Source organism: Planococcus citri, chromosome 3, assembly GCF_950023065.1.
Source record: "Planococcus citri chromosome 3, ihPlaCitr1.1, whole genome shotgun sequence".
NCBI lineage: Eukaryota > Metazoa > Arthropoda > Insecta > Hemiptera > Pseudococcidae > Planococcus > Planococcus citri.
This window is the reverse complement of record NC_088679.1, coordinates 43270418-43297759: the sequence shown is the minus strand read 5'-3', so window position 1 is coordinate 43297759 and position 27342 is coordinate 43270418. Positions and strand designations below refer to the sequence as shown.

The following is a 27342-nucleotide window of genomic DNA, read 5'->3' as shown; positions in this document are numbered from 1 at the left end:
ATAAATTAAGGGGTACCCTTTTTACCCAAAGATATACTTTTATTCGAGTTTATCTTCGGTTACGCTTGACGCTTCTGGTAAGCATTGTTCCGGAACTAATATGCCTGTATTCCATTCGCTAAACAATTACTTAGCTTTCGTCGGGCATTATATACTTTTAAATTAAATGGCTTTTATCTATTTTCTTTTCTGTCTACATGCTTACGTGTTGGCTTTTTATTATGATTTTTTTCTTTCATTTATCGCGTCGTATTAATATTTAATTTATCATAATAATGGCGACTGTATATATGGTACCTATATATACTGTGTGTGTATAGAGTAAGTTTAGTAGATATACGCTGTTATAATACAGCTTTTCATGCCATCTGCAACAAACTCCCTAAGAAATGCCGCTTGTCCATTGTTCAGCAGCCATTTATTTTTCTGAAAACGTTAAACGGGTAAAATGTCCGCGCGTGTAGGCTATCGCGCCACGACCACAATCAATGTAAAGTAAAATAGAAAGAAATACGAGTATATAATTCAATATTGTTAGTACATCTACATAGGATATAGTTTAGGGTAGGTACTTAACTTATAGAGAGGCAGCAGACCCAGACACGTATCAGATATACTGCTATAATTATTATATTAGCAGAATGCCAGTCGTATAAGTATAATATGTTATAAGCTTATAATAATATGTAATATGTAAATCGAATGAGGCAATTTTTGAAAGCTGAACAAAAGATGCACAACATTATACTTATCTAAATAGGTACCTAATTTCATTCATTTGTGATATTAGTATAATCATGGGAATATTTATTTTGTATTAATGGAACAGTTTTCCTTCGTCGATAAGTGTTCAACAGGAGAGTCAGAGTCAGAAGTTCAATTTTTTCAGCACGATAATATTGAGTAAATACCTTCTCCTCACACGATGTTCCTAAAGCTCCAAAATCGTTCGACAAAAGAAAAATCTGAAAACTAATCTGGAAATCTGGAAATTCAATTTTCTTCCAATTTCAATGATGTTCAGTCCAAAAATTTGCGGTTCGAGCGAATTCCAGCTGTGAAAAAATGCCTAAATTAATAAGGCTCATAAAAAGGTCAGTACTTATAGGCATAGAAAAGGTTGAAAAAAATTGTCTCCAATCTTGTCAAGAACAGAGTTCACTATTTTCAAGACGACTTTGAGGTAAATCTAGGATGACATGTGTAGGAAATTTATCTGCACATATTGGCTTGAGGTTCAATCAGGTGGATCGAAATTTCCGCACTCCTCCCTCCTCTCCATTCCAAAAAAAAATAGTTTGCCAAGGCCAAATTTTCTCATTTTAGAGTTCCAAAGAAACACATTTTGATTTTTTTCAAATTCTCTTTGTGAGTACATTTTGGGGGGGGGGGATGGGGAATATATGTAGGTATATCTAAGTAATGCCCGTAAAAAAAAACTGCTAGCACAGCTCATGGGAAATTATTTAACTTAGTTTCTGAAAAAGTAAATTAATTTTGAAAATAGCTTTTATAGCAAAATAATTATAATCCCTTCAAAATAGCCCAAATAAAATTATTGCCAGTCCTTATACAAACTCCACAATGAGGTTGATTGTAGGTAATACTTATGATCCCACCCATCATTTTAGGAATAATTTTCCACTACCCGTTCCTAAAGTGATGCCAATCCAAATTCATATTCTTTTCAAACAGTCAATTTTTGAAAATAAAACCATAAAAGAAATATGTGTTGTAGTTTGGACGGCAAATAAATGGATTCCTGAAAATTGTATATCTATCTAAAATTTCGTTTTTTTCAATTCAAGTTTGAAAATTGCCGCACCCTGGAATCTGCTCCCTGTGTAGAACTGTAGCTGCTAATATTTCTTGAAAATTTCTCGATTAGGTATCTACTCATTCACCAATCTTATTCATTTTAAACCAAAACATTGGAGTCCACATGGTTGCAGCTTCCCAAAAAAAGTTATCAGCCAAAGGGAAAATTAATGGCCCTAAGAATTTTAAAATTTTCAAAATTATTCAAAAATTGCATAAACCAAAAAAACAAAACAAAATGAATGATCAGTTACATTAGGGTAATTTGACTTTACTCATTCGCATTTTTGCGATTTTGGTACTATTTTTAACTATATTTTGAATCCCCGTAGCGCCTTCAAAATTTTTGTTTGGCAACTAAAATCTTTGGGCAGTCACAATATGGATTCCCACGTTTTGGTAGAACAGTGAGCCAAATTGGTAATTGAGTAGATAATCGAGAGGTTCCTTCGGTGGCAGTGGCAGCCAGGAAACCTCGCCCAAAAAAGTTCAGACTTTGCTTAAAGTAGATAGGTACATACACGCACCCGAGGCTTCATTATATGATCACGTTATCATTTATTTCACAAAAAGGATACATAAGGAGTAGATTTTTCATGGAGCTGCCACTGCTTGCTTGGTAGTCTACTAACAGGATTTCCCTGATTCACTTCAATCAAGTAGTGTCTAATTTTTATTCTTGATACACATGACATGCGAAAGAAGTTCGTATTCTTTGGTCAAAATGACGAAGCTTCTGATTGATAAGTGACCCAAGTACATATACCTATATACGTATCACATGAAAAAGGAATTAGGGATGAGATAAACTTAAGTCCCTACTGTTAAGGACATAGATATGTATGTTGATATCTTTATTTGTCTACAAATTCTTCAAGTTTAATTTTTTGTAGCTAGATTGAAGCCAGTTCTGCAGTTCATCGTGAAATTTGAAAATATTGCGAGTATCATCAACCAAGAAAAGCTCTCTAAATTAGTTTTTTTTTTCGAAAGATTTTTTTCAATTCATTAAATATCTTTTGTTATTCATTCTCGTCTAATGATGGAAAAAACCTTTGCAATTTATAAAAATTAATTCAAATTCAGTGACGCGTTAATTCTACGATATCGAAAATTTTTAATTTTTTTCACCTCCAAAATATACTTAGACGGGAAATAACGCGCCAATAAAGATAACAGTTTAATTAATAGACGTACCTAAATGAAAATTAACAAAACAAATTTGAATTTAACCATATAATATCTATCTACCTAATAATAATTATGTTTGTTCATCTTCAGGTTGGTGAAGGACAAAAAAAAAGACGTAGATACTGTAGAATATTCTATTATACATAGGTATAGTTATACCCATAAGCTAATTTATTTTCCAATGTTTCATTTTTTTTTGGTAAATTTGGATGAAAAACAGTAAATATACCTATTGAACTATTGCGAATTGTTCATTTGATACGAGTTGACCTAACTACCTGTTTTATTTTTAAGTGAACCGATCACGTTATCACCTTACCTGTAGGTACCGCGTGAACACAGCCATCGATAATGTATGTAATAAAAAAGACGCCTTCAAATAATTTAAATTGAGTGATTAGGCGCGGTAAAAAGTTATCAATAAATTATCGATAATTAACCCGAAATGGTAATTACCCAGTGTTTTTTAATTTTTCACGTAAAAAAGTACGTTTTATAAGATAAGAATAACGAATTCTGCGTAACCTATCTATGTAATATGATACTTACAGGGATACAGAAAGGGGGGGGGGGAATCAAATCGGTTCAATTAGTTGTGTACCGGAATAAGTATATAAGTATTATGGTTAGGTACTCTCAAGTTAAGTTAAATGAACCGTTGCACAGAAGGTGTAATTGACAGATCAACATCAAGATGTAGGTCTATTTCTACGCCAACGCTTATCTAAAATGGCAACTAGTAAGTACGGGTATGCAGTTCGCGAATCCAATTTGATTTTTATTAATGGCGCTGACGTGACTTAAATGTACAACGCTGCCTCTATACCATAAGTGTAACCGTAATCTATTGTATGATCTGAAACCGATCTTTAGCGATCGTATACTGTCAACTTTCTAAGCTTATCGTCCAACTGTTCACTTAACAAGTATTATCATGTCTTCATGACCATCGATATTCTGTAAATGTACGTTACTTGACTAAAGAAGCCGACAAACTACCAATTACAAAGATTTGTACTGATGTATAGCATCGCTTCAATACCAGCCTTCTTGCTTCTTACTATGCTGATAAGAAAAGCGACGTTAATAATTGGATAAAACGAACACCGCGATATTTTGGTTATTTGTACAATTGTACATCCATCAGATGACCACAGTAAAGAGCAAAATCCGCTATTTTCTGGCGAAGGGGGGGGGGTGGTTGCTGATCTGTGGGGTAGTCAAGCTTTGTAAGGGAAGGTTAGGGGAAGGAAAAATTAAGACTTTTGGAAGAAGTTTCATTTTTTTCTAATTTTCTGAACTATACATTTTCATACAAATTAAGTAGGGTAGGTAATAGGTACGAGTAGGTATAGGACACCAACTCAACTTTTGGGAAATTCCACATAAAAAATTGTGTGAACAGAGAATTGAATTTCAATAGGTAAATTTTTTGTCAAAGTGAAAAATTGAAATTTGGTTTGCACCCTATTTTCAACCTCTCGAGTCTGTTGGTAATAGTTATTTTGAATCATCGTCGAGTTTCCAACGAATTTTAAAATTTTTCAGCTGTAGGAAAAAGTTCCTATACCTACTTACCTACTTAGATATTAGAATAAAAGGATTTGAACCAAGAAAGACAATTTTTGAAATTTTGTGCCTACTTCGATCTGAAAAATCTTTAGGATAGTCAATCCAAGTAGGTAAGTAGGTGCGTGGATGCTGAATTTCTACCTATTTTAACTTACTTTATGACAATAGGATGCTTTCAAGACTGGAAAATCGGAAAATTTAATGAAGGCTTTAGAACGGCTCGAAGCCATTATCAATAAATTCAGGACGTTGAAAATTTTGTCATGCTAAATTTTGGGTGTCTATACCTATTTATTTGATCAAATTAAGATTTTTTCATAAAATGTGTTCATCTACCTAGGTAGTAGGTATACCTACCTATTTGAATTTTTAATAATTCACATTCATCAAAAATCAAAACTTATAAAATGAAATCCATCAGCGAAAGTTTGGGATTGTGTTACATTTCTAGATGCTCAATTGCTCTTTAAATTTTTCTTGACTGTGGTCCAAAAATTGTTTGTGATTGAGATACCATCTCCGATAAAAAAAACTTTACTAAAGCAAATGCATTGAAAAGGCGCATATTTGCATCTACCATATAATATAGATTAATCTACCCTTGGCTCAAATTTTGAAAATATTCACACTTCACAGGATATCTTTACGACGCTAAAAAAAATTTTGAACCGAAAATATTTCACCCAAACCCTTTTTCAATTCGAAAAAAATCGCGTTTTTCACCATGCTAATTAAAAATTTTGAAATTCTTGCAGTGTATAGAAAAACTGAGGGGTAATGCATCGAATTTTTTCATTTTTTTTTTCAATGTAGGCTACCTATATACTTACCTGTTGTAGCCAAAAAGCCGAAAAGAAAATTTCAAAATGCTCGACTAGATTTTTTCGCCGATTTTTTGAAGTGATGGATCATAATCGAAAATACAAAAAATCAACTTTTTCAGCACCTATGTTTTCTTTTCATTCGTTTTCGATTTTTTGGCCAATGTTGTGATGAATAAATTTTTTCGATGAATAACAGGAATTTTTCACATAGGGGCGTGATGGGAGAGAGGGGCCAATAAGCCCTGGACAGTTTCGCCTATCATAACCGGGGGTAGTATACTCTTTTGATTTTGAAATCTCCATACACCTCGTGATCCTTGAGAAAATGTTTGAAATAAGTGTCTAAGTATATGTACTCCTATTTTGTTATGCTAAAAGTTGATCCAGAATTTTGGACATCTCAATACGTTGCATGTTGAGTGTCTAAGTGGTGCCTCATGAGTCATGAGGTATAGATATTATTCAGTATAAAACGCGTGAAATTCTCTCCAACTCAGCGTGATAAATGATATTTACCAAGAAGCGTTAAATACCGAATACCACAAAAAGTTGCTCTCGTATAAAAAAATCAATAGAGAGCTGAAGAGGAGTCTATGTATACAGAAAAACGTGAAGCGTGAGATTCGGCTTGAATGCTCTTCGAAAACTTGGTGAATACAGATATAATTAAATACAACGTATCAGTCTCTTCGGAGATAATTCTCATTATGCCAAGAGTAACATAACAGACAGCTTTTGTCAAATAACGCGCTATCATGTAACATTTTTCACCGATCTGTATTTGTCCGCGCGGCACCATTTACTTATTTGAATTTAGAAAAGTTTATATGATACTCGGACCGGCCGGTCTTCTCGTAGGTACCTCGAACGTATCAACGTTTATATCATCATTATTCTTGGTCCGAGCCTCGAGCTCAAAGTGTTTCTCTACAAGAACAGAGTGTAGCCGACGTTGTTTGCGTTCAAGTGTTCATTTTTCCTGTCATGTCATACACTTTATTTTTGAATGAGTGCCGCAATTACATATATTAACGCGTGGTTATATGGCTGACACGATCGCGCTTTAAAATGTACTAAAGTATAAATGTACATGCTCGCCACACCATGCTAGCGTGTTCTTTTTAATTAATTCGCAATTAAATTCAAATTACTTACCTATTTGAAATGTCTAATTTTTATTTACCTACCCCAGCAAAGTGCCTACCTATTAGTAGGATTTGTATTACCTACATACATACCTATAGGTATACAGATATCGATTTCATTTTGTAAGTAAGTAGGTAGGTAGGTATACTTACGTTATGGACACGCAAATTTTAATTGAAGGCGTAAGCGCATGCTTTCAGATGATTCTGGTGGTTGGGCATAGACCTCTTAAGAGCGTTGAATGCTCTGACATGAACTTTTAAAAAGTTGATCAGCAAATGAACTGGTGTTTTTTTGTTTTTTAAATCAATTTTTCTAAAAAATGTTGCTTTATAGCTTCGCTCGAGCAGTAATGCCACCTTCATTTTCATACTCAAATTTGAATTTTGCATGCCTATAAAAATTTGGCTTTGCCCCTTTCTTCGCAACATTCTGGCTACGTCACTGATTTTTATGGCGAGAAAATATTGAGCAAAAGAGTCGTACCTACCTAATTTATTCAATGTACCCAATAATTTCCTTCTTATGACTTGAAAAATCCCTGCACTGGTAAATATTCGAATTATTCTGTGGATATGTTAGTACTCGGATCTATCAATGCATTTAGATAAGTATACAGAAGTACATACATACAGTTTACACATTTACGTAGGTAAGATTGAGGTAATTGAATAATCATCTTGATGCTCATGCATTTTTTAAAGATACGAGTACCTATATGGACCTACGCACAGTCGTTTGTATGTATATCATTAGAAAGGATCGAGGTTATCAATAAAATCGAGCACATATAATAATGATTAATTCCAACTTCCTGTTAAAAATCATTTAGATAATTATTAAGCATAATAACTTATCAGATTATTTTCATAATTTTTCATTTTTACAATCGCACATCGGTGTAATCTTCGAGAGTTTGACGCGACGTTTTCATCCGTTATCGATATCTTGAAGAATAAATCTTTCTGCAGGGTAATATATCTTCTAAATAAGATGTACCTATGGATAATTAACATCAATTTCTTGAGAACGAGATTTCAATTCGGTTTGGAAGATCGATATTACGAAAAAAAATCCCAAACTTCCAAGCTTCCTATTTTCTCGAAAAGCAATCATTTTTCAATTTAAAAATAGGAATTAGCATTGATGCAAAAAATTGAAAGAATTTTGAAAATTATTCACGGAGAATCTCTGCCTAAAATTCTGATGCGAGCGAGTAGCGGGACATATGTAAGTAGTATGACTAAAGAGAATATTCTTAAAAAATGGTTTAAATAATAACAATTTTACGCGAAATTAAGCAGACCATCGTTGGAATTCCGCTACCTATACATATCGAATAAAAGCCAAGAGTTGAGCACACTTAAAAAACGCGAATAAACATTAGAAAATTGGTTTCTCAAAGCACCTATTAAGAACAAGAGCTAGTATACTTGCTTGGCACGGAAATATTTAGAACTAAAATCATATCCAAACGAACAACATTAAATGATTTTACTATTCCCTAATCGGAGATCATTCTCTTCTTCTGGCTCCTTAATCAACCTAAATTGTTTGAGAATAACCTTCCTTCAAATAAGCATAATTTCGTGCAGAATCTTCCTGCGTTAAAAATTAAAGGAGCTGTAGCATTTTTAAAGCTAGCATATTCTTTAAATTTTTTGAAGCGTTGCAAAATAGTTTAGGTGTGGTGTGGTGTATACCTAATTACGCAGTATGCGTACCGATATTTCAAAAGGACCCATTTGGTCAGTGCCGAGAAGGGTATAGATTTTATTTTTCAAAAATCAAAATAAATTTCCAGTGTTCTCCGGTGGATCTCAACAGTGTTTGAATGTGAAGCTGTCCATGAAAGCTTCACATTCGCGCGCCGTTTAGATCAATTGGAAAACTTTGGAAGATTGTGCCAATTTTTGAAAAATAAAATCTACACCCTTCTCGGCATCCGACCGAATGGGCTCTTTTGAAATATCGGTACACATATAGTTACCTATACTTACATTTGTCTAAGTTCAATTTTAAAGGTGCAATTGGAGCTGTACAGGGTATAAAGTTCTAAAAGTATAAAAAATCTGAAGCACATGCCAAGTATACCTACCTAACATTCCAGGCCCCGCAGACCACGGAGCCTTCAATATTGAAATTACTACAGGAATCGACTCGAGAGTGGAGATGCCCGTCTTCGATTTGAACAGGGCTGTGGCTGTTGAAAACCCATGGTTTGAACCTTAATTTTCGAAAATCTAAAACTGACTATTTTCGGCGGTTTATGCTTTAGGTGGCCCACGTTCAAAATTAAAGGTTCCCTGATGGCTGAAAAATTGATTAAAGTTCTGTAGCATCTCCTACTTCAAACATACGAAACATTTGTATAGGTACTTAACCTACCAATGGTGTTCTGAATGAGTTGTCAAAATCATTCAACAAAACGAAATTTCAGCGTATACAGGGTGCTAACTAATATTTGATATGCTGGTGGCAACACGGATGAGTATTCCGGGTCCATATGTCACACCTTTAGGGACAGTATAAGTACATATAGCGTACCCAAGATCAAAGGATGAGGGAGGTTACTATCATTATGGAAAGATCAGAAAGATGTAAAAAATAAATTCTGGCAAAAACTGGATCATTTTTTCAGCCTGATTCTTGATAATGCATAGGGGTGCGGTGATATCCCCAGCTCTACAAGTGGCCCACCTGGTTCACAAGGATGGCCTCCTTATATCTATACAGGGACCTCAACGGCCTCTATACCACATAGTTCCGCTCCTTGAATATACGTACATAGGTAATAGATAATATGTATTTTCTCCCCTAAAGATCAGTGACATACCTAGTCAGAATTTTGCGAAGAAGGGGGCAAAATCAAATTTGAGGTAATTGTCTGATAATTCTTCAGAATACCTTACATGATTTTTTAATGAAAATGAAAGTGAAATTACCGCTCGAGCGAAGCTAGAGCAAAATTTTGTAGAAAAATTGATTTAAAAACAAAAAAACACCCATTTTTGCATGTTTCATTTTCAATTTTCATCCGCAAGAGGCGACAATCCACACCGTTAATCCCCCCTAGCCATTAAAAAAGTGATTTTGACAAGTATGTACATACAAAGAAAAACATTCGGCTCCCAAAATCGCCAACGACGAATCGCTTGTCAAGAATATGCCTTCAGTTCACCGCACCCCTCCAATTTCGCGCAATACTTTGATATTAATCTATTTGGAGAATTGGTTGGATCAAGCTGTGCTTGTAAATAGAAAAGATGAGGCGCATACGTGCTTAATTAGCCTACATATTCCTATTGAATTAACATTTTATCATAAACTACTCTGAGCATTGGGCAATTAATTTTCAAATGATGAACGTTCGACAAATTGGGTATAACCAACTTTGATGAACATGAAAATTAAAAAATACCAAAAGCAGTAATCAATCAGTCAATGAAAATGAAATTAAAATTCATTTTAGTCATATTTAGGATCCTATCATGAATTTCTTTCGTTTTTTATCACGATTTTTTTTCTATAGGTACTTCTTTATCTCTTTTGAGGCTTTCAAAAAAGAAAATTTAAATTTTCTGCCATCTAAGGGTACACGGTGGTGAAATTCACTACCAATACCGGTTTTTGTTCAAGTGGCCAGAGCAATGTTGTTGTTTGGTTCAACGATTGGGGCGCTTAGTAGCTCGACTATCGGACTATGCATGGATGTATGTGTGGTTGCCTACATGAACCTATTACGTTTTTTTTTATTTACTTAGGTATTTATTTTTAATATTGGATAATTTTTATTAAAAACACATGAATTCACCTTAAGGTGTCTTCTTCGTATTGATTTTCATTGATACGATCAAGGAAAAACGCCTCCTTGAGGTGAAATTATTCTATTACGAGATTTTTTTAATAATCAATAAACCGTAATTTTTCCAAATACATATAATGAAAGGAGGGGACTTGTAGGTGGTGCGTTGTGTTCAGTAAGGTCCAAGGCACACGTCTATACCAACAACAGCTATGCCACCCACCCGACCCATCTCAAATTAATTTTGCTAATGTTTTTTATATGGTGGTGAAATTCACCACCGTGTACCCTTTGCGTTATTTTCCATAAATACCCACGTAGGGGTAAGTAGGTGCGTAATTTTCTATGTACATAGGTACAAAATAAATAAGTTCTTATCAACCTACGTGAATAGAATAACACGTCATAAAAGTTAATTTGTACTCATCTTAGGTAGGTACCTAAAGACTACGAAATCATCTTCAAATTGATTTCGAGCCAAATGTGACCGAAAAAAGTGAATAAGTTTGCTTTATTTTACAAAAATTGTTAGAAGCGTGGAAAACTAGTGAAAAAAATTCAAGTAGCGTAATGACATTTGAGTTAGATGTTAATTTCGTAAAACTACCAGGCAATTATTTAACTCACGCGCATTTACACTATAGGTAGGTACGTATTTAGTTGAGAATAATAAAAAGGTAAAAACCTCAATTATGGGTTGTAATTTGGTACATTACATATATACGAAGACGCGTTTTAAATAAAAAAATAATTTTGTTGAGAAGTAAATCCAATTATACCATTTGTCTTTAAAATATGCGACAGCTAGTTTGTTCACCGAGAGTTTCTAAAATAAAAAAGAATGAATTGGGAGCTAATTGTTTTTGAAAGAAGTTGACATACCATGAAATAGATCTCAGTATGATGTATTGTTGTTATATTGGCTTTGAATAGAGGCTTGATTAACTATACCAACTACACATCGGTTCACTATTTGGCATTCTGGATAACCAATTAACATAATTTTTAGGCTATGTTCTCTCAGTACCTACACATGTATTCATACGCACCACACACTTGTCATACTGTAAAAATGTTACCTTATAGATGTCGAAGTGACATTTCAAAAAGCGTCGTGTAAGTATACGATACGTACATACGCGCGTATCAATGTGACAATGGTGTTTTCTCCAGCGATCTTTTTGAAATGGCATTCAACGGTGTGGGTGATATGATTTGTGTACGGTTGTGTAGTTTTTAGCCAATGTTTCCCTGGTAGGTCTGTCTGTATAGGTAGATTGGCTACTTCCCACGAATATGCCGAACTATCTTTTAGAAGTCAATTTACTTAACTCTTTATTCCCTCGATACCGTGGAATACGTATTTTCAAATATTTGTACGAATAAGTTTATTATTGGAAGGGTTATGCGTTCGAGCGGAAAATTTTTTGACCTGGTAAGCATAATGTAACGCTGTAGGTAGGTATATTTGAAAATATCCATATCAAATCCATAGAGAAATGAATTGTTACCTATATGAAAATAAATGCGTGTTAGTCGAAAATGGAGAGTACCTATTAAGTTATTGTGGCCTATTTGAAAGTGACCAGAAATGTGTTTTTTTTGGGGGGGGGGGACTACTGGCCATTTCATTGCTTCATGTACATACATAGTACATATGTATAAAATTTTGAGGAACACTGAAAAATTTATTTATCACCAAAAACCTAGTTTTTAGAAGTTCAGAAACCTTTGCCCTTGTTTTTCGGAAGATCTGAGATATGAAGAGCATGAGATAAATAATTGATTCAGCTTGAAAAATTTTAATCAAGCCTATTCTTACTTACTTATATTGTCGAAGCAAATCATGTTTTTAATTCAATAATTTCTTGGCGAGCCAAGTGTAAGAGATGGCAATGATCACAGCACAGTGCTGATCTTCACAACAGGCATGAGCAGTCATACATACCTATACATACGAACTTCGTTCTGATGGTAACAGGTACCTATCATTTTGTCTAGCATATAGGCACTGCCTTTGATTATGTATTACTTCGTAACGACCAACGAAGATATTATTGGACTGTAAAAATTTTCAATTACGTATTCATCGGCTACAGCGTAGGTGACGTATTTTTTATTGCTGGATTATAACGATTGGAAGTGTTCTATGTAAGCGTTTTGATAAATTTAAATCAAATTTACGACGTATTGTTGATTTGAAATTTTTATTCAAACCTACAACGTATCAACTTTTTCAAAAGAACCGAATTAGTTATTTGTTAAATCAAGTATAAAGCTAATAAAAAACTCATATATCACGATTGTTGAAAATTATCTGTTATTGTTCGATTATTTATTTGACTTAGGTTAGAGAGAAAGGTGGTGTACCTATTTTACACCAAAGTGAAGCTGGTATGCTTCACATTATCGCGTAAAAAGAAGCCTCTAATCATAACATTGAATAAAAATATCTTTTCAAGTTGTCTTGTTCACGAATATGAAACTGTTCTATTCACATATAATAACCTACTGATTACAACGTGTGTATGGTATAATACGCGCGGCCTTACCTTAAATACAAGTATACGTACCTAGTGCTGTCTATTATACTATAATAGATTTTAAATATGAAACTTGCCTTCTTTGAAGAATTGATTAATGTACATTATATCCACCACTAAAAGTTACAAATCACTTCTGATATAGGTGCACTTTGTTACGATATGAATTTATTGATTAATAAATTTTAAGAAAGAAAAAGAAAAAAAAGGAACAACCTAAATACACATAATTTATACCATTATTAGATACCTACATTGTGTTTAGTTAGATGGATAAAATTTAGAGCAGCTGTAAATCTTGTAACTCGCAAAATGTCGTAAAATAATACCTAACTCTTACACTCTAACTAGGTGCCTTCAAACGAAATGTTTTTTTTTTTTTTTTTTTTTAAGAATATTGTTGGCATTTTTTTTGTCTAAAATGACCTTTGCTAAAAAGTATCGTCGCCACGAGTAGGTAAGTATAAAAAAAGGAAATACCGTTAAAAGTGTTTTTTGTTCATGAAAATCACCCCTGGCCCTTTAGGAAATTTTACAATTTATACACAATGCAGTGCTTTAGAAATAGAAAAAGAAAGTTAACTATACGGATAATTCCAGACGAAAAACGGTTACATAATGTTCTTACTCGAAACGCCAACATATCTGCTAACTAAAGGAGAGCAAAAAAGGACCTTATACGAAAGAACCCATCATAAACCATGGTTTTAAACTAAGTCTGAGATCGACCACTCTAAAAGGTTCTCGTAATTTGTCAACAAGTTTTTTATTTTCAAGATAAATGAAAAGATAACTTTTCTTTGGCAGATAAGTGTTGTAGTCTTTTTAGATAAAATGGTTAATTTTCGAACAGCAGGTATTCTTTTGTTAAGGGCATGTTTCATTAACGAAAAGGATGCCGAACTTGTAGAAAAAATATCCAACTAGAATGAAGTTACGGTAATAAATTTAAGATTTACAATTAGTCAATAGGTTTACTTAAGTCGCGGTTACTTTTGAGCGATTTTTTTTTGCGGTCGCGGTCGTCAATTTTAGGTCGTTCTTGTTCATTGGCCTTTTAATCCCTCGACAAGGATTCAAAGCACGGCGCGTTCTTTTAGAAATAATGACATTGTGCAAAGGCACTAATACCTACCAACAGAATGCCATGGTCGCATAGGTTGTAGCTTTTAAATGCATACTCCAATTTGCAGTTAGTGTTGTTTTATTCGACAATTGTCTTTTAATCTCAAGTTGTTAAACATAATGTGCTACGTACAAATTCATTGATGAGGTTGTTTTTTAGGAGGTGCTGTGCGAATATGGTATCTCCGAGTAGGTACGTTGTACTGTTGAAGAACATCCCAGAGAAAGAGAGAAAAAAATGTATGATTCTCTCTTGAAATATGTACCTAGTAATTTTGTCTATCATAATTTTTGCAGTTTTCAACTTGTAGATACCTACGTCGCGGTTAGTGTAGAATGTAAAAAAAAAAGAAGGATACTGGAGGATTTTGACCAAATTTAGTGGAAACCTTCATTTTGAGTTGAAAGTCACTCAGAAATTTTTTAGCTGCGGATGGTGTCCTTGGAGGAGAGGTGTGAGTCCTCAAAGGAAAAAAATCGTACAAACGACCCATTCTCGTTATATTTATTAGAGAATTTTGTTTTTTCATGTTATTTAATGACAGAGATATTGAACCGATCTGGAGCTTCCAACAGAAGTTGACTTTTTTAGGCGTTGTAATCAACTTCGACCTTGGATAGATGGGTATAGTTAAAAATTTCCTAAAATCTGTCGCTTGACATTTCAAATCGATTAAAGCTGGCGAATCTCAAATCCACGGTGACGGATTGAAAAGTGTAGGGTATTTTTTTCCATCATTAAGTTTTAACTTTCAAAAAAATGAAAACGCATCTAGGTATTTTTGCAGAAATATACTCAAAATTTTCTACACTCTGAATTCAAAGCCATAAATCGATTGACAAAATAAAATGAAATTTTTAGCTGTCAAAAGTTGATTTGGTAGGAAGGTATATTAGTGCCTATATTGTTTTCTGGAGTGATTTGAAAACGCTAAATGAAACGTCAAATTTCGCCGTAGGCTCCAGATCGGCTCGAAAATGGTGGAAATCGATTTGAGGATCGACTTTAGCCTCGTAAATAAATTTTTAGATTTTTATCTCTATGTTTACCTTTTTTTGGTAGAAAATTATACCATGCTATTTCAGTCGTTTTCAAAAATTCATCAAAAATCAGAAAATCAAGTTTAGCAGCTCAAAAATTGGTGCTGAAGGTTTGGATAGCAAGCTCTTTCAGTATCTATTTTTGAAAAATGTGACGCAGCAGCTAGAAGTCTGAAAATTTTATATTTTCATTATCTGAAATTCAACTTATTGGAGGCTAGAAATATGGGATTTAGAAAATTATAAAAAGCATTAAAAGAAATTATTATTTTATAGCAACGTTTCTGTTTTAGTAGGAATTTCAATTAGGGAGGGGGGGAGGTAAATTTACGACGAAATTTCATAAAAATAAAAATCTCAAAGCTCGAAGTAGGTACCTACAACTATATAGGTACCGTACTCTGTATTCGAAGTAAGGAATAGTGAGTGATGAGCTCTTGTACGACAGCTTCAACATATTTTCCAGTCAGTTTTGATTTCTTTGCAAATCACGAATTCTTCTGCAGACATGTCAGTTTAACAGTTCATGATCAATTATTTTCAAGAACCTCAACACGTATATTAGAAGTGATATTCCATGTGTCGGTTTCAGTATTGCTTTCTTAGAAACATAAAGAACGTCCGCGCATGCTGACTACTTTAAAATTGGGAACAAAATTCACAGCTAGAAACCTTCTTGGTTGCGAAGTTGACTCGTGTGCTGAACTTGATCTAACATAAGATTTGTTACAGGATATTTTGTTACAAAAGAAACACCGGCACTTCGCCACTTGGTGAAAAATTAATCGAGATTTTGTCGGAATAGGTAGCTTTATACAGAAGTAATGCTACCTATCTTAGTCGCGTGTAACCCAAGTATCCGTGAAGATCTTATACTCGTCTAATAGTGGGCATGGTAGATTTACAAAAAGGTTTTCCTGGAAAGAGTCAGGAATGCAATCAGAGACGACTGAAAAGGATAACGCCACCTCATTTAAAAAAGCGCTGTATAAACGGAATCAGGGCTCTCGAGTCATTGTGTGATTTCTTTAGCATATACCTAATAATAAGAAAATCCACACAGAAGTCTATAAAAGTGGGCAGTTGAAAATTTCAAAAGAAATTTAGTTCATCGTTAAGAGTGCTTCTTTGTTGTCATCAGCTGTAGGTGTTTCATTATAAGAAGAAGGCTGAACGCATAAGAGATGCAGGTTTTATGTTCGTAAATAAAAGCACGCGCCACAATTTGATTTCGTGAAATTCCGCATAGGTAAGATGACTGCAGGACACCCCGTAGATATACCAAACAGTGCGCGCATTACACAAACAGTTTATTAACGCCGTTCGGTTTCTACGAGGTTTATTTAAAAGTCATTTGTAGTGGACGTATTGCCCAACTGCTGGGTCGTTTTGAACCTCGTTTAAGGACCGGTTTTTCACTTTATTGATCTATTGTTGTGCTTCATAATAGACGTGAAATTGATGTAGTATCGACTTCGAATCTTTTAATTTTTGAAAGGGGCAAATTTACAATAAAACTAGGTATCCATTGACAATAAACCTTTTTTTGGTCAAAAGATCGCTCTCATTTCTTCCACGCAGGTAAACGATTTTAAAGTACCTATCCATACATAAGGAATAAGGATATACCTATGCATACCTATATGAGACACGTGGACGTACGTATCCACTATAATAATAAGTAATCAGAGCATCTATTGGATATCAAGAGCATTAGTACCTAGTTTCGAGTACAATGCTTAAAAAGTTGGAAAATATTTTATTTGTCGACTTGGCCAACTTTTCAGCAGACGTGCTACTTATGGTATGGTCTAAGACTTGGTACAGAGTTATAGAAAATTTGAAAGAATTAAGAACTCAAGTTGAAAAAAATCGTGAACAGCCGTCTTTGCTCAAAAATCGAAATTCCAAGTCTTTCCTGGCAATTGTCGCACTCGCAGATTACTTCCTCAACTTTTCTTGCATTTTTCGCAAGGTCTGACTTTCAAGATCCGATGAAATCTGGAGACATAGAAGAAGGCAAGTGAACGAGAATCATGGCATGTTCACCGAAATGTAAATTTTTGAAAATTTTTATATTTTGAATCGTCGATTGTCACATAAAGTTAACCGAAAAGTCAAATTTTGCGTGAGAATTTTTTTATATTTTTGTTGAGTTTTTAAAATGAAGTAGGTAAATTAAATTTTCAAAAAAATTAAGTTCACAAATTTGATTCGTAATTCAAAAACAAAAAAAAAATTGCGCATTTTTTAGTAGAATAAAATGCATATACTTACCTAGGTAGGTAATTTTCGATACGAAATCAATCAATTTTCCCAAGTGGAACTTGGGTTGACATTTTTACGAGCCACCTCAAAAAACCAAGTCAATCGCTAAAAAATATAATTTGATTGGACATCATACCCACAGTTCAAGAACTCTTCAAGTCTTATCAGTGTCTATATTTGAAGCCCTCGACTTAAGCATAAAAAATGTATTTTTTTGGGCAAATAATTGGTGTCAAAATGTGATCGTACAGACGGGATATAACAGAAAAAAATTCCTTGAGTTCTGGATTCCACTCATTTTTTTCAGTATTTTTTGCAATTTCTTGCAAAATTTGAGCCTTTAAAGTATTTTACTCTCAAGTACGAAAATTGGATCATGAAACGCGATCAGATTACCTAATCATAAATTTAAAATCCTTCTAAAAAAAACTTAGGTAAGTAGTACTTCACTTCATTTTCAGCTTATAATGCTAAAAACGTTCCTCGTATAAATGATAAGTACCTATAGTCCTATACCTTCAACGATACACTCACTTTGTATGTAGACAAGTGAAGGGATAAAAATACGTGTTTGGATACAGCCTAACCACGCACGCTTCCCAAGTCGCTACAATTACCAAACCAACACTTCTGTTCGACATTTCCTGAGCATAAATTTCACCCTGGACATATTGCGAGGCGTTTTTAGGTCAAAAGTTTACCATTACCGAAGGAAAAATAATCATTTCTTTTAACGGTTAGTTAATTGTAAGAAAATAACTTTTTGCTAGCCTCATTAGTTAGTTTTACAACTGTGAAATATGAATTAACAACGTTTCGTATAACCACTGAATATACACCATACAACGAGGAAAAAAAGTACAACTAATGACGGAAGACCGAACTTACGCCTTGCATATGTGTAAATGCATCATTAATAATACTAAACATCTTATTTCGTTCCCTCATGTAAGCATACATATAATGCTCGCATTGCTTTCGCGTATGGAAACGAAACGCCACTCGTAAACTAACATTTACTTACAGTAAGTATAAGTATAAGTAAAAGTATATCGAATAGTGAATCAAGCAGTCATTTAGAGGGTTTCGCTTATTGCACGTTCATGCCAGTTCGTGTCGTTTAATTTTTGCATTTTTTTCTCACATTTCTTACTTTATGAAGCAGACCATATACTTATACTGAGAGCCTGAGAGGGAAAAAATCAAATCGATAAACATAGGTTTAGGTGTAAACTTAGAGAATTACTCAGCACGATTGAAAGTTGATATACGTTAGATTTAATAAAACTACGATCCGGTAAGCTTTTTGGTAATTACTGCATAATTTCCGTAAAGTTTACATTACGTCATGTTAATGAATAATGAACATCAAGTAAAATACCCATAAGAGCATAAAATCTGACACTTACTTACATATCTAAAAAAATCTCCAATAGATTCACATGGGTGGGGGGGCAGAAATATCGTATAGCACATACTTCCTCTACCTATACCTAACAAACCATGTACTGCCGCTGCATTTTCGTCAGATAGGTAGTTGTGTTTTCTGCCCTGCTTGTACTCCTTACTTTTAGGATAGATAGGCAAGCTTAATGTATATAATACTCGCAGATAAATGCTAAATGTCGTCGCACGCGTGTACCAGCATCCCGAACTCGAGAGTTGAGAGGTTGTTTTAAATTCATTATAATTAGGTAGCACGGTAGCCAAAAAATAGTAAAATTAGTTCGGCATAGTAAATTACCTCGACCGCAGCGCTACCGGGCCGCGCAAACATTCATCAAACGGCACATCTTCAGTCTTCACGTTATGGTAGGCGAACAGATAAAAATTTTAGATAGTCGTTAGTTTAATTATTCGTATCGAAAACGACTTTTTTTTAAAAAAAGAAAAAGTAACAAAAATCGACTCAATTCTTTGAATTCGACGAATATGTAAAATCGAATTCTGTCGTTAAAAATGCCACACAACAGTTTTATCGACTTTTTGATATAGGTATACGTAGGTAAATGTACTCGTACCTAAACTGGACCCGGCTTATCGCCCTTAATTCATTTGTTCACGAAGATCGTTAAAGGAATGAGAAAGAGAAAAAAGGGGCAAAAAATGTTACCTAAACGTGCTTATTAAACATCGCATGTAAATACTCTTTAAACTGGCTATCTCATAAATTATTGCATTTGAGAAATAAGATAATGTTTTATAAAGAATAGTGTCTATTCACACTAATGAAGAGATCATGACGTCATGACAACTGAAACTCGTGTTAATGAACAAGCATAAGAATTTTAACCTGTTTAAATGGAATATTTAAATGAATTAAAACATGTCTCGTCACGATTTTTTCCCATTTCGCCTCCCTGCTTCGTTTCCTTTTCTATCACTTCTGTATTGTATCCATCTGCATCTATACTTTGATTATTTTCATTAGGTGTAGACTTTTTCTTAACATTCACGACGATGAAAACTAGGTGCTCATGTGTCTAATTGTCTGGTAATTTGTTCAATCATAAATACGGCAGTGTCTGAATTCTGTACTCGTATCAACGTGGGCAGTGATCGTAGGTGAATACAAAACACTTAGCCCAACTCTGATATACCTACCTATCATTTCAATATTGCATTGCTTAAAAATAATACTCGTTTTTCCCCTAGCAAAAAATCAGATAGAAAAATATTTTTTACTGCAACACTTTAAAAATTTTTAAAGTTCTGACTGGAGCTATTTGGAATTTTGGAAGCCAGAGCTACAGTTTCAAACAAAAAATTGAATCTAATAGGTACCTATCTCGTATATATACAAGCTGGACAGAAATATCGTGAACCCCTAAAAAAAAATTTCTGCTAAATATTTCAGTTGGTCACAGACGTCACAGTGAATGATAATAATGATAGCATATAATTGGTTGTTGGACTGAAATGATAACTTTCCACCAACCATATGCATCTATTTCACGTTGCCAACCTATATTTCTAATGAAAAACTTTCTCTGGGGTTCACAATATTTCTATCGACCCTATACGTGCAGCTTGGCAAAAATTCTTGAATGCCTTCTTATACAAGGGAACCTCTTGAGGTGTGCGGCTCCGATTTGAACGGGACCGCGATTTTTGGAAAGATCATGGTTTAAAACCCCCAAAACCAAATTTTTAGCTGCCCAACTTCATATCTCGATATTTGGCGAACGTTTGAAAATTCAAAATTTACTGTACTTGGTGATTTTTGCTTTTTCAAAAAAGTACGGTACATGACTAGTAAAAATGATAAAAATAAGTCCTAAAACTGATATTAATTCCTCAAATCCAAATTTCACCATTTCCAGCCATTCTTGAGCCTCCAGCGCGATTTTTAAATTTCTCCAGAATTTTGAATACGCTCCAGAAGGTGTCAGTATAAAGTTGAGCAGCTAAAAATCGGGTTGCGTATAATATTCGACCTGTTTAACGAATTCATCCACATTCGAGTCAATTCTGGAAGGGACACCTCAAGAGTGGTTTTTTGTCCAGCTTTTTTCATAATAAAAATTCCCAAAAATCAAAGACTTCCCATTTGCGGGGAAATTTTTGTTTGCGCGAATCGCTGTGTTTCGTCATGGACTAACCTCACGAGGGTGAATTTTGCCATTGCCAGCCATTCTGGAGACTCCAGTGCCATTTTTCAATTTCTCCAGAATTTTGAATAAATGCTACAGAATGTGTCAGTATAGGTATAAAGTTGGGCAGCTAAAAATCGAGTTGTGTGTTATATTCGACCTCTTTAACGAATTCATCCACATTTGAGTCGATTCGGGAAGAGACGACTCCTCAAGAATGGGTTTTTTGTGCTCTTTTTTCATAATAAAAATATACAAAAATCAAAAACTTCCCAATTTGCGTGGAAATTTTTGATGACAAAATACAGCGATCTGCGCAAAATACGAAAATTTTCTTGCAAATGGGAAACGATTGAAGAGTGATATTCCAAAACTCGCTTTGTCCGTTTTCACAACTTTTCAGGAAAGAGGAAAAACGGTTTCCCTTTAAACAGGTGAATTGGCTTTTTAGGCGAGTTTAGCACTTTATTTGGGTGGATTTATGATGTAGGAGTGTAGGTAAGTATACACTTCATCCACTAAATACTGCTGAAAAAAATGTCAATAAAAATGGACAAAACGCGTTTTGGAACATTATTTTTTTTTTAAATTTTAGTGAATTGGCTATTTAGGTGAGTTTAACACCTAATTTTGGTAGGTTGATGATGTAGGAATGTGAGTTAATACTTCATCTACCAGCTGTACCGCTGAAAAACGCATCTTTGATAAAAATGGACAAAGTGAGTTTTGGAATATCACTCTTCGATTGATTTTTTGGATATTTTTATTAGGAAAAAAGCTGGTCAAAAACCGATTCTTGAGTGATGTCCCTTCCAGAATCAACTCAAATGTGGATAAGCTCGTTAAATAGATCGAGCATAACACACAACTCGATTTTCAGCTGCCCAACTTCATATTGACACCTTCTGGAGCATATCTACTTATTCAAAATTTAGGAGAAATTTAAAAATCGCGCTGGAGGCTCCAGAATGGCTGGAAATGGTGAAATTTGGATTTGGGGAATTAATATCAGTTTTAGGACTTATTTCTATCATTTTTACTAATCATGGACGTACTTTTTTTGAAAAGAGCAATCACCAAAAACAGTCAATTTTGAATTGTCAAACGTTCGCCAAATATCGAGATAATGAAGATGGGCAGCTGAAAATTTGGTTTTGGGGGTTTTAGATCATACTCTTTCCAAAAATCGCGGTCCCGTACAAATCGGAGCCACTGTGACCCGTCCCATCCCATCCCTTCCCTTCCCATCATCCCATCTAGAAAAATGTATACATCAATGGATTGGTTTAAATAGCACGTACGCAAGTCCAAGTTTTCCAAAAATGCTTTTTTGTGGTTTCTTTAGTAAAAAAACGAGGAATCTGAATTTAAAAACCTCGTAAGTTGAAAATACACCCTAGCACTGTATCAGCGAAAATTCAAGATTGAAAAACACGTAAGTCCGACATACGAGGTTTCTATTATAAATGAAAAACACGTAAGTCCAACATAATAATTATGAGGTTTTTATTATAAGAACCACGTAGGTACAAGAATTTCATCAATTTTAAATTTGAAAACCTCGTATAGTCCTATGTAAGTATACGATGAAAATCTCGTATGTCGTTTTTGGAAACCGCGTAAGTATGTCCTTTCAATGCTCTTTAATTATAAGTACTACTTATAATTGATCAACCTAGAAAATATCATCAGGCCATACCGTTAAGACCCCTAAAATATAATAGTGCAATCAAAAACTGCAAATAACAACATCTGAATGTTTTAAACGTTTTTTTTGCTCTCCTGAAAAATTTACGATTTCGGACTTACGTGCTATTTAAACCAAGCCATCGCCATAGGTATCAAGACTGGTTCAGCACAAAATCTTATAGAGGAGCACTATGTCAAAGTTCTTGTGCAGTTTCTAATCTTTCGTTGCGAAAATGTATTCTTAGTCAAAAAATTCGGAACTTGGTTTATTTTTTTTTTTAAATTGAAAAATTGAAATAGCTTACTTACTTACGAAAAAATTTGTATGTTTCAAGTTTCAACCTTTGACCATGTACTTCCAGCACAAAAAAGTTCATTTTCCTCTCGTAATCTGTTCTCAAGGATTACCTACTTGAGTACAAAAAAATAATGTTCAATTTCGCCGCAGTTTATGGAACATACAAACTTATTAGGTATAGTAACGTATCTACCTATACCTACCTATTCAGCTAAATTAAGAGTATAATTTTCTCACTTTGAAACAGCTCATTTACGTTGTCTGTATTCTACAAATAAGTAGTACTTACTACCTGCGTGTCACTTACACATCGGTAGGAGAAAACCTTCAATTTTTCGCAGTTAAAACCAGCAAATTAATCAATCAGTAGCTTATACCAACGCCCACTTACGTACCTTTGCTTACCTATAGCATAAGTTGTGTATAGGTAGTCAACAGTTCTATGCAGCATAAAATAGCGATACCTACCCACCTAACAACGTATAGATGATTTTTGCACATTATTAAAGCATACAGAAGAAGCAATTTGCTAAAGAATCGTATCATTTTAAAATTAGTTTACGAAAAGATTTTTAGAAATAGGATAAACGTCGGTCGATAATTTTTACGTTATAGGTAATAAATCACAGGAAATGTCTACACTGGCTGTATCATGTCTCGCAATCATCATTATCATCGTCATCATCTCCTTACTCTACCGATAATCTTCCGTATGCGGTTGCCAATTAGCGAGCAACCGCTTTGGCCACATGTGCTGCTCATGTGTTGAGAGCAAAGTTTGTTTTAGAAATTGAGCCGTTTACGAACGTGACTGCTAGACGTGACAAGAACACAAATCATTCGTAATGAGAGATAATGATTTTGAAAACAAGTCAAAATAATGTCGAAAATGCGAAGCTAAATGAAAATTTGTACGGTGTAGTTGTCGCGCGGAATATTTCCTAAGGTTTTCAAAATATCAGCCACTGTCTCGTGTATCCACCTCTATCTTATCTATATTACTTACTACTTACATACAGCAATACTTACCTACATATACACGAGCTCACGAGGTTAACACCGTTCTATACGCGTGTTTCCGTTAATTTATTCATTAAAAAGTTGACGACTTCTTAAAAATCGAATACGCGAAACGAATTTTCAAAGTCGTCAGAAATTAACAACAATTTATAACGTCGTCGCGAAATATGTGAAAATTTGCTTGGACAACGAGATGCGCGCGCGGAGTTGAAAAAATAAAAATGAAAACCACTAGAAATTAATTCGTATGAAATTTAATGCGCAAATTCATCGCAATATCTTGACCATTTATATTTTTTATTCGACCAATATATCGCGTTAATTAATTACAAATACCTCAGATAACATTTACAAATATAAATATAGGTAGTTTCTTTATTAGTACATATCCCGTGTAATTTATTCTAAAAAACACACGTCGTTAATTAATTTTTTTCGCTCGCACCAATGGCAAGAAATCTTCATCCACTCTGCCGTCTCTGCCTCCTTTACACCCCAGCTCCATCGTCGGTAATAAGACAAAAAGCTAAACGTTACCGTAAAATACCTACCACCATAGTCTAACCATACCTCCCATTTGCGGACAACTAATTTCTAAATTTATTCAAATCATTAAGCGTACAAACTATACAATAAACTACCGATAAAATTTGGCACTAAAATACGTGGTACGCGAACCAAACGTTCTCGTTCGTCTAACATGCGCAAAGTATTAATTAAAACTTGTCTGCCGACTTAAAAAGCAGTAATTTGCGTTAAATGATTCGTGAGATTAAGTAAAAATTATGTGTAAGTACGTCTACCTTCCACGCATCCACGTATACCTTACCTATCTATAATATTTCCCCTCCCCTCGTACCCAGCCAAGCCACTTTTACTCTTATAGATATTAAAGCACAAGCTTAAACTAATTCAAAATATAATATTATGAATACCTACTCGTATAACTATAATGTATACGAACTACGAGGTACGAGCTTATAGTCTTGCGATAAATTTCCGGCCAAAAAAATATACTTAGATAAAAAATTAATTTTACAATCGATTGTGTATACACGTTATCAGACCTTTACGAGATTTCCTTTAATATTTATGCAAAGGATATCGCAGTCATTTCCTTTTGCTTGTGTACCCTTCTCTATTAACGAAACTCGTAAATTATTCGACACAGCTTAGTTCAATATTCGCTACAAGTAATCGCTTTTCAGGGATCAAATACGCGTTCGAGATGATTTTACAACGCGAGGGAGCCTTTAAATGTACGAGAATTATGCTCGAGGGTACGCTCGCTGCACGCGCTTTAAACGTAATATAATAGAGGCTTTTCATTGCTGCCAGAGCGTCTGGTATGTCTTTCCTATATCTATAGGTATCTGTGCTTAGATAGCTATGCATGCCGCTAAGGAACAGTTATACATTGTATGATACGTGATAGGTATCTGTACAACTGACGTGAGTTCTAAGGAAGGTTAAGTAAGTAGGTATCCCTTTAGTGGAATTTGTTTGGAAAAATTTTAAAATTAGATACAATAAAATGTTCACTTAAAAATTAGGTGCCTAGGTAGGTACGACTAGGTACGTATGCAGAATTTGTCGAAGGACTAATTTACAAAAAGAAAAAAAAAATACTTATATGAATCTAAGTAAACTATTTTAAAATTTAGTAGGTACCTACCTAAATGAAAATACTAGAAATGAAGTAGAAAAGTAGAATACGGCGTAGATACCTTTACAAATTAATATGTCAAGTAAGTACTACAGTTGTTTTCATACAATTTGACAATTTTTGAAGAATTCTTCTTTTCGAACATATTTTCAAGGGTAAGTAAATGTAGTGGAGGCAAATTAGCATCATATTTCGAAAATAAAAACATTTTTGGCTACCAAAGATTTTATGATGAAAAATTGTCAAGGGTAGTCCCCTGAATAATTCCTGAGAATTACCACCCCACAGACCCCTTGCTAATTTTTTTTATGGGGGGTTGAAGCCCCCCAAAATGGGTTTTTTGCAGTTTTATCCTCAGGGATTCATTTTACGTCAAAAATAGCTTTATATTTGAGTTCTACGTCAAATTTCCGATCTAGTGACATATCAACTGTCCTTCTACCTCCAAGAGGGGTGGGGCTAGAACCATTCAAATTGGAGGGGTTTTCTAAAAAACACAAAAAAGCTATTGGCACGTACGAGGGGTGAAATGGGCCCCGAGAGTGTTTGGGTTGATACTAGCATGGAAGGTGGGTACCATCGAGAAACTACCGCGTGGAAAATTTCAGATCCGCACCACCTCCCCTTTTTGGGGAACCCCCCTTTTCTGAAATTTTAATAACACTTTTCGCAGCCCCATTTTAACCGATTTTGAAAATTTTTCAGGATGTTATGTATATCTTTAGTAGGTATCCCCACAAAAATTTTCAACCTCCTCCCCTCATATTTACCCCTCAAAATGGTGTAAAAATGTGTCTTAGGGAGAGTTGGGGGGTGAAATGGGAATTTTGGGAAAAATAACCGAGTATTAATGAGTAGGGTGTCGTTTTCTTATGATTCGATACCGCTGAGTACGAATATGACGTCAGAATTTTTGCTACACTCACCTAGCTCTCTCCAGCGCACTTAGCCCCCTCAATTTTTACTATTGTTAAAAAGCATCAAGTTAGTTGAAAAACGGTATTTTGAGGGGTAAATATGAGGTGAGGGGGTTGAAAATTTTTGTGGGGATACCTACTAAGGGTATACATAACATCCTGAAAAATTTTCAAAATCGGTTAAAATGGGGCTGCGAAAAGTGTTATTAAAATTTCAGAAAAGGGGGGTTCCCCAAAAAGGGGAGGTGGTGCGGATCTGAAATTTTCCACGCGGTAGTTTCTCGATGGTACCCACCTTCCATGCTAGTATCAACCAAACACTCTCGGGGCCCATTTCACCCCTCGTACGTGCCAATAGCTTTTTTGTGTTTTTTAGAAAACCCCTCCAATTTGAATGGTTCTAGCCCCACCCCTCTTGGAGGTAGAAGGACAGTTGATATGTCACTAGATCGGAAATTTGACGTAGAACTCAAATATAAAGCTATTTTTGACGTAAAATCAACCCCTGAGGATAAAACTGCAAAAAACCCATTTTGGGGGGCTTCAACCCCCCATAAAAAAATTAGCAAGGGGTCTGTGGGGTGGTAATTCTCAGGAATTATTCAGGGGACTACCCTTGACAATTTTTCATCATAAAATCTTTGGTAGCCAAAAATGTTTTTATTTTTTCTTATTTGCCTCCACTAATGTACATACTACCATATTATATTACCTAATCGAAAACACAAAATGTTTCTCGAGCTTCGTAAAAACAGAAGATACTAGATTGTAGAATTTCTACTTTAAAAAAAGTCTCATGGTGCATTTCTAGAACATGAAAAAAACC

General features: G+C 34.5%; 1 long non-coding RNA gene across 1 annotated transcript; it reads right to left on the bottom strand.

The window, feature by feature from the left end:
• Positions 1 to 543: 543 nt before the first annotated feature.
• Positions 544 to 24135, bottom strand: LOC135840822 (uncharacterized). The gene is made up of 3 exons (XR_010557788.1): positions 23943 to 24135; positions 22925 to 23026; positions 544 to 1055 (listed from the first exon to the last, which is right to left on the bottom strand). It is a non-coding gene; the product is annotated as an uncharacterized LOC135840822 (long non-coding RNA).
• Between the last annotated feature and the right edge of the window lie 3207 nt (positions 24136 to 27342).